Source organism: Zingiber officinale, chromosome 6B (genome assembly GCF_018446385.1).
Source record: "Zingiber officinale cultivar Zhangliang chromosome 6B, Zo_v1.1, whole genome shotgun sequence".
Taxonomy (NCBI): Eukaryota; Viridiplantae; Streptophyta; class Magnoliopsida; order Zingiberales; family Zingiberaceae; genus Zingiber; species Zingiber officinale.
Genome location: NC_055996.1, coordinates 654,823 through 668,974, shown reverse-complemented (window position 1 = coordinate 668,974; position 14,152 = coordinate 654,823). Strand labels below are relative to the sequence as shown.

The following is a 14,152-nucleotide window of genomic DNA, read 5'->3' as shown; positions in this document are numbered from 1 at the left end:
GCCAAGTCGCACTTATCTGCTTCAAGGCGCCTTATGCCTCATTCAAGGCGCCTTAAGCAACTGGTTCAAGGCGCCTTATGACTCATTCAAGGCACCTCCAGAGTGCTTCGCAGCCAGCTCCCCGCTTTGCACCCGAGGCGCCTCCAAGCTCCATGGAGGCGCCTCGGACACTGTTCATCCGAGGTGTACTTTGTGTTTTTGGTACCTGCAAACATGTTAGTCCCAAAATACCTACAACACAAAGTTAGTACACATTAATAGTATGAATATGAAAGTTTGACAGTCTCCGGACTGTCCGGGTCTGACTTCGGATTTCCGATCGGAAACCCTAGGTCGACCCGACGCCTACTGTTCCCTCTACGGGGAACGCATCCTTACCTACTCCACTTAGGAGATTTACCTGTTGCCAGTCCGGTCCTCCAGATCGACTGGACTTTCCGCCTAGGGCTACCACCCCCTAGGACCTAGGGTTACCTCCCCCTAGGGGTTTTCTTCACCTAGGGTTACCACCCCCTAGGACCTAAGGTTACCACCCCCTAGGACCTAAGGTTACCCCCCTTAGGATTTTCCTCCACCTAGGGTTACCACCCCCTAGGACCTAAGGTTGCCGCCCCTTAGTATTTTCCTCCACCTAGGGTTACCTCCCCCTAGGACCTAGGGTTACCACCCCCTAGGTTTTCCTCCACATAGGGTTACCTCCCCCTAGGACGGGTTACCACCCCCTAGAGTTTTCACCTGCCTAGCCGCAGCTAGGACTTTCTTGAAATCTTATTTAAACACGTTAGATAACAAGGAATCTTAACTTTGAATCCCTTTGCCATTATCAAAACTAAGGTGTGATTGTCGGATGCTTCCCGCACCAACATCTTGTTGGTAGTGGCCCAGTTTATTGCATGCCAAGCACAATTTGAGCGCATCCTCAAAGCTAATCCGCAAGTCAAGTTCCCTGTCGTCAGGTAGTGTTGCTGGAATAGTCTTCGCCAGCGGCTTAGTGACGTCTACCTCCACCAATACCCTTGCAAAACTGATTCTATCCTTATCTTTCGTAACTCGATCTGTATAGAGTGGATTTCCCACCATTGATGCCACCTTGCTAAGTCCTGATAGAGTCCAGCAGTCCAGCGGTAACCCAAAAATTTGCATCCAAAGCGGCACCTGTGTTTGTGGCTCAATTTGGAAATTAAAACAAGGTGGGATGATCTTCATATATAATGGACAGCCATGGATAACATATGGCCCACCTTGCAGTACGCGGTCTGTAACTGAGAGCTCTTTCACAAAAAGGTAGATCCGCTACCTTAGCGGCCCCCCTAGTGCCGGCCCCACGGATATGGAGGGAGGTTCATGCAGGGACACATGCCATAGGCGCATGGTGGGGTAAACCACAGGTCGTCAGTTCATAAGAATCGACCACTGACCATTACGCCAGAGATACCATGCGCCCACCGTCTGCGCTACGCCCTGGGGGCAACTGAGAGCTCTTTCACTTTTTTGATAAAAGGTAAATTATCATAGATGGAGCGAAATGTACATACAGTAACCTATGGCGCATATGTCCTCGTCCTTCATATCCGGACCAATGCCAGATCGGAACGAAAATCCATAAGGCCGTTGAATGATACCATGCCGCACAAGGCTAGGCATTGGTATCGCAACGCTAGGTTGATGTACACAGACACCAACCGTCATCACAAGTACACAGAATCTCGGGCACAAGGGCACAAGCCCAACCAGGCAATCATACAAACAAGCACTACTCTCACTAATGACTGTATCAGTATAGCCTCCACTGTGTCCTCCGTGTCTCTACATCTCCGCAAGCTGATGTCGGCCAACCTCCACGCTTGAGACGTAAACTAACCCAGTAGCTCCTCAAATGACAACTCTGTGCCACTGAATCCAATGTGCCCTCAGCTCCATCTGTACTAATGCTTCCGGAAGCCTCAAGAATCTGCTGGTCATCGGAAGAATCTGCTGTTGGCAATACTCTGTGTAAACATGCCCCTCCTACCAGCCAATGAGCACCATGGCGGACCAGACCATTGCCCTTCACTCCTGGTCTCCGCAACCATAGCGGGACATCCGATGAACTGACCGGCAGGCGCTCTCTGTGATGTACGCCAAGAAACAGTGACTTACGATCGTCGGCACAATCCTTGCTACCGCCGGCTGATTTGTAACGAAGGCGCTCCTCGCTGTTCACCTTATCACTGCTTGTCACTTTTAGTCCCTAGCTACCAGACCATCAGCCAACATTCCTTGCCTCCATGTCGAGCCAAGTCTCCAACAACGGCGTATTAATTCTGTGAAGGGCAGAAGCATCTAAAAGAATGCAGAAATCAAATAACAATACCTTGACCAAATTGAATTCTGCTTTGGGTTGCTGTGCAACTCTGGTTCGATTTGGATTCAAATGTAGCATGTCACTACTGAATTCAAATTGTAATTCTAACCGTGTCAGCTGTAGCATGTTAACGAATTTGACTTTGCAATTGACCATTCAAAATTCAGATCTGAGTTGAATTCACTGTGAATTGCCGTGCAACTGAGAGCTCTTTCACGATTCTATGGGTGGTGGTGTATGATCGTTCTTAGTTGGTGGAGCGATTTGTCTGGTTAATTCCGTTAACGAACGAGACCTCTGCCTGCTAACTAGCTACGCGGATGCATCCTTTCGCGGCCAGCTTCTTAGAGGGACTATGACCGTGTAGGTCACAGAAGTTTGAGGCAATAACAAGTCTGTGATGCCCTTAGATGTTATGGGCCGCACGCGCGCTACACTGATGTATTCAACGAGTTTGTTGCCTTGGCCGACAGGCTTGGGTAATCTTAACAAATTTCATCATGATGGGGATAGATCATTGCAATTGTTGGTCTTCAACGAGGAATACCTAGTAAGCGCGAGTCATCAGCTCGCGTTGACTACGTCCCTGCCCTTTGTACACACCGCCCGTCGCTCCTACCGATTGAATGGTCCGATGAAGTGTTCGGATCAGGGGGACGTGGGTGGTTCGCCACTCGCGACGTCTTGAGAAGTCCATTGAACCTTATCATTTAGAGGAAGGAGAAGTCGTAACAAGGTTTCCGTAGGTGAACCTGCGGAAGGATCATTGTTGAGAGAGCATATAAGAATGACGGATGGTTGCGAATGCGTGAATGTGTCCCTCTCTTCGCCCCACCCACGTCACGTCGGTGGGCGATTGACCGAAGCTTGGTGCGATCGACACTAAGGAACAACGAACTTGGAAGCGGAGGGCCCCTCGGCGTGCGCAGGGGATCCCGATGCGTCGGAGATTCCTCGGAATCAATCAAACGACTCTCGGCAATGGATATCTTGGCTCTTGCATCGATGAAGAACGTAGTGAAATGCGATACTTGATGTGAATTGTAGAATCTTGTGAACCATTGAGTCTTTGAACGCAAGTTGTGCCCGAGGCCTTGTGGCCGAGGGCACGCTTGCTTGGGTGTCATGGCATCGTCGCCTCTGCTCCATGCCTTGTCGGTTGGTGCCGAGCGCGGAAATTGGCCCCGTGTGCCCTCGGGCACAGTCAGCCGAAGAGCGGGTAAAAGTCGGCAGTTGCAGGGCACGACGGGTGTTGGTCGCCGTGAGCGGGAACAGAACGTCGTCCCCGTCGTTTTCGGACGAGTCCTCAGGAGACCCCGCGTGATTGCGACACCGGTCGAATGAAAGAAAGCGCGTCGTGCCCATCATCAACTTGTGGCCCCAAGTCAGGCGAGGCCACCCGTCGAATTTAAGCATATAAATAAGCGGAGGAGGAGAAACTTACGAGGATTCCCCTAGTAACGGCAAGTGAACTGGGATCAGCCCAGCTTGAGAATTTGGCGATTGAATTCGTCCGAGTTGTAGTCTGGAGAAGTGTCCTCAGCGACGAATCGGGCCCAAGTCCCTTGGAATAGGGTGCCGGGGAGGGTGAGAGCCCCGTTTGGCCCAGACCATGCCGCATGACGAGGCACTGTCGTCGAGTCAAGTTGTTTGGGAATGCAGCCCCAGTTGGGCGGTAAATTTCGTCCAAGGCTAAATATTGGTGAGAGACCGATAGCGAACAAGTACCGTGAGGGAAAGATGAAAAGGACTTTGAAAAGAGAGTCAAAGAGTACTTGAAATTGCCGCGAGGGAAGCCGATGGAGGTCGACGGAGTGCTACGGTCGGATGCGACACGACTATAGCTGGTCCGTTGCTCGGCTTGGGACACAGACCGTTGCAGGCTACGCTGGCGGTGCAAGCCCGTGTGCATCGCGCGCGGCCGCGGCATATCGCCAGCGCGGTCGAGGATGCGGCGCGCGCCATTGGCGTTCCACCCGTTGGCACTCGCGCGCCCAAGGTATCGGCCTGTGGGCTCCCCATTCGACCCGTCTTGAAACACGAACCAAGGAGTCTGACATGCGTGCGAGTCGGTGAGTTCGGAAACTCTGACAGCACAAGGAAGCTGATTGGCGGGAGCCCCTCTTTGCGGAGGCGCATCGCCGGCCGACCTAGATCTTCTATGAAGGGTTCGTGCTGGGGCATGCCTGTCGGGACCCGGTAGATGGTGAACTATGCCTGAGCGAGGCGAAGCTAGAAGAAACTCTAGTGGAGGCCCGAAGCGATACTGACGTGCATATCGTTCGTCTGACTTGGGTATAGGGGCGAAAGACTAATCGAACCATCTAGTAGCTGGTTCCCTCCGAAGTTTCCCTCAGGATAGCTTGAGCTCGAGCGGGTGAGTATTATCGGGCAAAGCTAATGATTAGAGGCATCGGGGGCGCAATGTCCTCGACCTATTATCAAACTTTAAATAGGTTGGACGGTGCAGCTGCTCTGATGAGCTGCATCGAGGAATCGTGAGCTCCAAGTGGGCCATTTTTGGTAAGCAAAACTGGCGATGTGGGATGAACCGAAAGTCGGGTTATGGTGCCTAACTGCGTGCTAACCTAGATACCACAAAGGGTGTTGGTCGATTAAGACAGCAGGACGGTGGTCATGGAAGTTGAAATCCGCTAAGGAATGTGTAACAACTCACCTGCCGAATCAACTAGCCCCGAAAATGGATGGCGCTTAAGCGTGCGACCCACACTCGGCCATCGGGGCGAGCGCAATGCCCCGATGAGTAGGAGGGTGTGGCGGGTGCTGCAAAACTCAGGGTGCGAGCCCCGGGGGAGCGACCGTCAGTGCGGATCTTGATGGTAGTAGCAAATATTCAAATGAGAACTTTGAAGGCCGAAGAGGGGAAAGGTTCCATGTGAACAACACTTGCACATGGGTTAGCCGATCCTAAGGGACGGGGGAAGCCCGTCTGAGAGCGCGACTCCGCGCGTGCTCCGAAAGGGAATCGGGTTAAAATTCTCGAGTCGGGGCGTGGCGGTCGATGGCAACGTTTGGAATTCTGGAGACGTCGGCGGGGGCCTCGAGAAGAGTTATCTTTTCTGCTTAACGGCCTGCGCACCTTGGAAACGGCTTAGCCAGAGGTAGGGCTGAGTGGTCGGAAGAGCGTCGCATGTTGTGTGACGTTCGGTGCACCCCCGACGACCCTTAAAAATCTGGAGGACCGTGTGCCGCCCTCGCCCGGTCGTACTCATAACCGCATCAGGTCTCCAAGGTGAACAGCCAATTTTAGCTTGATGCAAAAGATGCTTTGTTGGTTTTCCTAAAGGCTGCTCTGGAGTTGTCGAAGGCCGAGATAGAGGGATCCCAAGCAGAACTTAAGAAATTCAAAGAGAAGGAACCTGGTCGGCTGGAATCCTATAGAGTAGACTACCTCCACTCTGACACGACATGTTTATCAATCGGACCATCCACCTTTTTAACCTTGACATTGATGGGATCCTCCAGCAACTCAAGGATGGCGGTTATCTTTCCCTCGATCCGATGAGCCAAATAATAAATAGGGATAAGATTATTGAGTCGCTCCTCGACGAGGTCCTTGATTACTTAGCATAGCTTCTTTTCTCAGTTCTTAGTCAACTTTTTGTACTCCTTTCTAGCCCCTTGTAAAAATTTCCAAGTGTTAATAAATGTGCGCCTATTCGGCACTTTTATAGTTCTTTCGCTGTAGGGTTCTGCTTAAATTCAAAGTATCCTTCTGTGTGCCCCCCGCTCGACAATTTGTAGCTATCCATTTTGTCGTTCCATAATCTTGTAACCACTCCTTCGTGTAATATGTCAAAATCTTCTAAGTTTGACTCCCCACTCTACCATTCGGCGCTATAAACGCTATTTGTTATGGAACCCCGCACAACCTTTCCACTTCGATCAAACGACCTGTTTGCTTATAACTCGCCTGATCAGGTCGAGAGTGTTTGACACTTAGTAATTTTTCATTCAAAATTACCTACATCCATAGAATGAGCCTTTCTATAGGCTACATAATTTTAGTCACCAACTTACTACCCAGTCTGATAGGGTTGCAAATGGTTCACGCTCCATGGTCGGTCGAACTTCCTTCCGCTCTTGTCCTGTAGATAATAAGACCCCGAGTTGAACCTCTGAATCACTTTGTAGGGTCCTCCTCATGGGGCCTCTAGTTTGCTGATGTCATCGACCAGCTTGACTCTTTTCCAGACAAAGTCATCGACCTGGAATGATCTTGGCATCACTTGTCTGTTATAATTTTGTTTCATCCTTTGTCTGTACGTCATCCTCAGAATGATATCCTTGTCTTAGATTTCGTTAATTAAATCTAACTCCATGATGCGCCGCTCAACGTTACCTTCATTGTAGAGCTACATCCGATTGGATTCAACTCCCATCTCGATCGATAGCACGACTTCTTCTCCGTATACTAGGTGGAACAGAGTTAGACCGGCCGCTTCTCGGGGCATGGTGCGGTAGGCCCACAACACGCTCAACAATTCATCCGCCCAGCACCCTCGGACGTGGTCGAGTCGAGTCTTGAGTCCTCAGAGGATTTCTCTATTAGTGACCTCTGCCTATCCATTGCTTTGGGGATAAACTACCGAGGTGAAAGCCTGTGTAATGCCTTAGTTGGTGCACCACTCTTTGAGTCTCCACCCTTGAAATTGCCTCCCTTTGTCAGAGATGAGTCTATGAGGAACGTCAAACCGATGAATGATATTCTACCATAAAAACTTTATAACTATTTGTTCAGTTATTTTGGCTAACGACTCGATTTCCACCCACTTGGAGAAGTAGTCTACCTCCATGAGGAGGAATTTCCTTTGTTCGATCACCATTGGGTACGATCCTACAATATCCATGCCCCATTGGTTGAATGAGAAAGATATCACAAATGTCTTCAGCTTTGCGGTAGGCCTGTGTGGGATGCTTTGATATTTTTGACAAGACAAGCAAGTTGCTTCAGTCCACGCGGCATTGACTTGCAGAGTAGGCCAGAAATACCCGGCCAGTAGGATTTTACTTGCTAACGAACGGCCGTCCGGGTGACTTCCGTAAGAGCCTGGGTGGACTTCTTACAAAATGCACTGAATATCCTCTGATCTGACGCACTTGAGCAGGGGTCTTGAGTAGGCACTCTTGTACAGGTGATCCCCAATCAGTGTGAACCGTCCACCTCTCTTCTTTAGTACCCGAGCTTGCTCCCGATCGGATGACACATTACTCAATCGAGGAACTCGATCAGAGGTGTTCTCCAATCGCTAAAAGCTCCTCATGTCATTCTATCAATGAGAGCTACCAACAGCACTTTCTCGATCAGCTTATCCAACACCACCGGGGTTAAGAAACTTTCTAACTTTGCTAGCTCATCCGCATATTGATTATTCATTCGGAGGATCTTTTGGATAATAACTTCTTCGTTCTGCATACATCCTTAGCCTTACATTGTTTATTTCAAAAGTCCCCAAAAGCTACTGCATAGCCAGTTGAGAGTCTGAATGGATAAGGACTCACATAGCTCCCAAATGTCTTGATGCTTGTAGATCGGCTATTGGTGCCTCATACTCTGCCTCATTGTTTGTGGCTCTGTAGTCTAGTCGAACGGGCAGCTACATTAAGTCCTCACACGGTGATATCATAAGTATGCTCATACCGCTACCTTGTCGAGTGGATGACCCGTCAACATAAATCTTCCAAGTTCTTCCGGCTCAACATTCTGTACCTCCATCACAAAATTGACTAAGGATTGTGCCTTGATCTCCAACCGATGTCGTACTATATGTCAAACTCACTCAGCTTTATGGTCCATTTGATCAGCCGATCGGATGCTTCGGGATTCAGAAGAACTTGCCCTAAAGTCTTATTAGTCAACACAATTATTAGATGCAACAAAAAGTAGGGGTGTAACCTTCGAGCGGCGAGTACTAGCCTGTATGCTAGTTTCTCAAGACAAGTGTAGCGACACTCAGCGTCTTTCAATATGTAGCATAAAAAATACACCAGCTATAGTTCAGTGTCGTTTTGCCATAGCAACACTGAGCCAACCGCCCGCTCTGTTGATGACAAGTATATCCAGAGCGACTTGCCAGCGATGAGCTTTGCTAATATAGATAAGGAAGTTAAATAATTCTTGATCTCCTCCAGCGCTTTGTCGTATTTGACATCCCATTAAAATTTTATAGCCCGACGTAGAACCTTGAAAAATGGATGGCTTTGGTCGGAGGATTTGGAGATGAACCTGGATAATGCTGTGATCTGTCCGGTCAGCTGCTGAGCTTCCTTCTGGTCATGCGAAGGTGTCATGTCTTGGAGCGCTTTTACTTTACTGGGATTTGCTTCGATCCCTCCCTCGGTCACTATGTAATTGAGGAAGCACCCACTTCTTGCTTTAAACAGACACTTGTTTGGATTGAGCTTGATTCTGTACTTTCTTAGCGTTCGGCAAGTCTTCTCAATATCTGCATAGAGGTTAGTGGCTCAAAGGGATTTTATCAAAATGCTGTCGACATATACCTCCATGTTTCGGTCAATCTACCGTTGGAGCACCTTATTCATCAGTCTCTAGTAAGTGACTCCGGTATTCTTTAGTCTAAGCGGCATCACATTATAGCAGAAGGTTTCGTCAGCCATTATGAAGCTGACATTTTCTTGATCTTCTCTGGCAAGCAGGACTTGATGGTGTTAGGACCCTTGGTGGCCGACTAAAGGGGGTGAATAGCCCCTGTACAAAAACAAACAAAAGTACATTCCTCGGCTTATAACTTAAACAAACACTTGTATAAGAATAAATAAAAGATAAACTAAAAAGACGAGGCTCACAGATTTACTTGGTTACAATCGGGAAGGTTGTTAATTCAAGACAGCTGAATCGTACTAAGAATCTCCTTAAGACAGAGAAGCCTCTTACAGCAATGAACTCGCAGAAAAAGAAAGCTAAACAAAATAGAAAGCGTCTACAAGTGTTGTTGCACTATTTCTTGTTATTTTTAAGTTTTGGGAGCAAGGCTGCTTATATAGCCTTGCTCGGGGCATCTGGAAGGGTTCTAGGCGTCTGGAGTGGGATAGAATTCTATCCCCGATGCGTCGGTCAAAGTCCACGTCGATCTTGATAAAATTTGGGTTCCAAGCACCTGGACTACTCCGGGCGCCCGGAATGGTTCCGAGCGCCCTGAAGGGGAAAGTCAACTCCGTTTGCTTCGGTCCTGGTTTTCCGCTCCGGCTCCGCTCACTTGGGTGATTTCGGCCATCCGGAATATGGCTCACCCGAAGCCAACTTCCGACCTTCTCGAGCAAGCTTCCGCTCCTGGATTCTCGTCCCTCGGAAATGTTGTGCGCCTCCTTCTCATTTGCCTGCGTACTCTTTCGCAGCTCCTTGTCCCTCGGACAACCAGGCTCGTCGGCTCTTTCCCGTGTCGTGCTTCTTACTAGCTGCGTCTTTTACCCAACTCCCTATGCTCCTAAGTTCTTGTACACTTAGACACAAGGTTAAACACAACAGGATCTAACCTGACTTGTTTGATCACATCAAAATAATTTTGGGGTACCAATAATCTCCCCCTTTTTGATGTGAGCAACTCAAGTTAAGTTACAGTAAACTAACGCAAAGTGAAAATAAATTTACAATTTAAGTGCAAAAATTTTAAAAAAAGGTTAAACTACCTCCCCCTAGACTTAATCTTCCCTTCCCTCCCCTTTGATCACATAAAAAATGGGGTATGATTATAGCCCAATTTGTCGGGAATTGAGCATCAAACAATGAAGTACCAAACCCCTCCTATGCTAATGTAGCATAGAAATGACTCGGGTCGTCCGTCAACGAATGTACCGATAGGATGGTAATCTAGGATCATATGTTTTTTTTTAATTTTTGGGGTTTTAATATGAAACTGAGGTTTGGATTTTGATTCTAAATCTAACAAATGAAAAGTGAAGCAAGTAGGAAGGAAACTAATCTAATGCTGGAACGAAATCTAACTAAGTGCGAGTAATTAATCCACAACGCATTGTCACACTACACTATGGATTAACTATCAACACAATTAAACTAAGGAACAAAATGAAAAAGCATTAAATGGAACCTAATCTAATAAATGAAAGACAATGCGAGTAATAAAGCTAAGTCTAACTAAACTACAATTGTAGAAAATAAAAGACAACATAAGTAAAGCATAAAACGAAACTAGCATGTAACAAAACCTAAGCTAATCTATCCTAATTGCATTAAATCAAAACTAGAACTTAGCGAAATTGAACGAACAAGACAAAGCAAGAATTAACCGAACTAAAATGCATCAAAATAAACCTAACTATTGGTTGACGCATTTGATCGAACACGTTGTATGCATGAAACTAATTAAGCATAATATGTGCAATTTAAACATGGGGAATCAAGTTTGGTACAAGCATTCAATCAAAAGCATCAACACAAGTAAATTGACAAAATTAACAGAATTAAACTAAGTTAATCCATCCACAATTCACACATCAACCTCTAATACCAATGACTACCCTTGCCATCACACAAGGACCCGGCTCCGGAACCCCCAAAGTCGATGAACAGTAGCCTACTGTCGAGCGCTGCTTGCTTCATCACAATGATGGCGGACAAATCTTCCAACGAAGAACCCCTTTGATGGAAGTTGCTGGAAAATCTGGTCTGTCGCACACTTCTCTGCCGCTGTGGCTTGAACCCCAAACGGTTAAGGCTTGGAAAAGTGCCGGAAGGTGAAGGATCTCACCGGAGAACATCTCCGGTGAGGTGGATGATCGAAAATCGCTACCAAGCTCGCTGCTCCCGCCTCTTGCGCTCGCTGTTGTCGCCGCTGGAAATCACAAGGAGAAGGGTGGCTGTGGATGGCCGGCCGACGACAATGGAAGAGAAGAAAAGTTGCCGGCCGGTTGCTAAGAGAAAGGAAGTGGAAGAAGGGCACCGACACTGTGCCCTAGATGACGTGAGGTAGAGGAGAAATCACGAAAAGAGAGGGAGATGTATCGGCCTTGTACTGTGTTGTCGCGTGAGTGATGAAGGGGAGGGTTAGGTTTCTTAGTGGATCGGGTTTGGGTTAAGGAAAGGGTATCCATTAGAGCTTAGATCCGAATCCAATAAGAAACTGAAATTGGGTTTTTGGAATTAGGCTTGAAGAGTGGGCTTTAAGAGTTGAATTGTTGGCTCAAATTGAGCTCTTCTCTTGATCCAAATTGGAGATGAATTGGATTTGCATGAGGATGATCTTTATGGACGGTCAAGATCTCCTTAAATTAGGATGGAAGGCTAGATCACTTGTTTTGACTAAAGGGGCAAGATTTCTCCTGATATGGATCAACGGTTCAAACTGATTCATTTCAATCTTCTCCGTTTGACCACCAAATCAGGCCAAATTTGATCCGGCTCGATCCTAATCCATGGCTCTTTGAATTTCCTATAAAATCATATAAAAATATGAAATTAAATTTCACAATTGGTAGGAAATTTATAGTTAAGTCCAAAATAGATTCTCCTCACAAAATATAATATAACCATAAAACTAAGCATGTGAGAAGGTAAATATACTAAGTACAAGAGCCAAAATAATACACAAAAATGTCAGTTATCAGGGTACCAAAAAAATTCTAAGGGTAACTTTTTAAAAAATAGTAAAGTTTTTTAAAGAATGATTTTCAATATTTTGAAAAACTTATTAAGTTTTTGAAAATTTTGAAAAATAATTTTGATAGTACTAAAAAATTTACAATAATTTTAGAAAAAAAATTCTAAGTAAATAAATATTTTTGATATCACAAAAAAAAACATCGATAATTTCCTAAATTTGCAAAAACTAATTTTGTAGAAATAATTTTGGAAAAGTAAAAAAACTTTAAGTTCCAAACAATTTCTAAGTTAAAAAAAAAGAGTAACTATTTAAAGCATTATTACAATTAGATGTTTTATCAGTTAGTTAATTAAATATTTTATTTCATTAATTGACTTCAGACTGTGACGAGACACTAGGTCTACACGATCAAGATCCAAGAGCCCTGATAAATATATCCAAGTGAGGAATGCCCTTTTACTCCGAATTAACTCACTATATCGCCCTAACTTTGACTGCTACGTTCTCCTTTGAATCCACTCGACACAACCCATATCAATTATAATCCTCTGTAAAACTAGGAGGCAGATCTGAAAATATGATAACCACTACATTAACATTACACTCCTCATATGAAGAGTTCTCATATTTATACGCATCAAGAAATATACACTCAACAATATTGGAATCACAAAATTTTCTAAAATCTTTATTGATCCCCACTAGCCTTTGTGGAAAATGAACCCTTAGTGGAGGTTTTGGGGAGGGTTGAGCTTGTGGTTGAAGTTCAACTTGCTTGTCTAGTGATGATGATATGATCAACCATTGAGGGAAAAGTACTTGTGACCTTTAGACGCTTTCTGAAATAATGGAACTGAGTTTTTGTGATTTTCTATTGTTCTTCTTCTCAATTCTATACAAGTTCTTCTCTAGAAGTTCTTCATGATTCATGTCACTTCTCAACTTAATGTCATTACACTATTTGTCACTTCTCAACTTAATGTCATTACACTATTCACTAGAACTTGTTTGTGTAGGAGGGAGGTCATGTTTGAACTATTTTGAAACTATGCTATCAATCCTTGTTTCCAACTGTTTGAACCCCTTATTCTGTAACTTGCGATTTTTCAAAATCTTAGAAGGTTGAATTGTATTTTATTTGACAATCTCTTTTACCTTTATGGCTTGCACTTCTGAAGTTCTCGGGGGAAATTCCATCCAACTTCTATTTGACCATTCTTGGAGATTCAATGTCACTTGATCAATTAATATATATGTTCCGTCCACACTTTTGCTCATAAAAGAACCTCCAACTGATGAATCCCAAAAATACTTATCCGAGAAAGAAATTCCCTATAGAATATGTGCAGAGTTAGCCTTTTTTTCCAAGATATGATGAGGGCACTGTCTTTGTTAGACTCTTAAATCTATCCCATGTTTCAAATAATGATTCTCTAATTACCTGAGCAAAATTTGTGATGCAATTCCTCATGTAAACTATTTTACTTAGAGGGAAAAAGTGGTTCAAAAATTATTGCTCCAATTGTTTCCAAGTCGTAATGCTTTTAGAACAGAAGGAATATAACCAAGTCTTTACTTTATCCTTGATACTAAAAGAAAATGTCATCAATCGAACTGTATCTACTGACATTCCTTCACAATTCACTATATCACAAAGCTCTAGAAATGTCTCAAGGTGCAGATAAGGGCTTTCTGATACTTCTCCTCTAAATTTGTGACCTTGTATCATAGCAATTATCTCTGGGTCATGCTGAAAACTATTTGCTTTAATATAAAATAGCACAATGGGAGACATAAATCCTGCAAAAATTGGTGTAAAAAATTCTCTTAAAAGCTTGCTTGACATGTCAGTGCTCATAGTATCTAAAAACATTACTAGGAAACATAGAAATGAAGATAAGAAATATAATGCTTAATAAGAAACAAGAAAGTAAATGTAGAAATGAAGGAAAAGAAAAACTGAACTATAAACTAATAACAAGAAAAGTAAATTCAGAAATAAAGCAATATAAGAAAAAGAAAAATCTATTAACAAGTCTAGAATAACTTATATGTTAATCAACTAATGTTAATCATAAACAATCTCCGACAATAGCGCCAAAAACTTGTTACGAAGTCGTAAGTGCACGGTTATGTCGTGAGTAATAAAAATATTGTCAAACCTACAAGAACTGTTGATTAAGCACTAAAAATATCACAAAGTAAGTTA

The 14,152-nt window shown here is 44.8% G+C and overlaps 2 non-coding genes across 2 annotated transcripts; both read left to right on the top strand.

Moving 5' to 3' along the window:
• The first annotated feature begins 3,314 nt into the window (after positions 1-3,314).
• LOC121993507 lies at positions 3,315-3,470 on the top strand. The gene has a single exon (XR_006115331.1). It is a non-coding gene; the product is annotated as a 5.8S ribosomal RNA (ribosomal RNA).
• Positions 3,471-13,309: 9,839 nt separating this feature from the next.
• LOC121993366 lies at positions 13,310-13,416 on the top strand. Its single transcript, XR_006115226.1, has one exon. It is a non-coding gene; the product is annotated as a small nucleolar RNA R71 (small nucleolar RNA).
• The last annotated feature ends 736 nt before the right edge of the window (positions 13,417-14,152 follow it).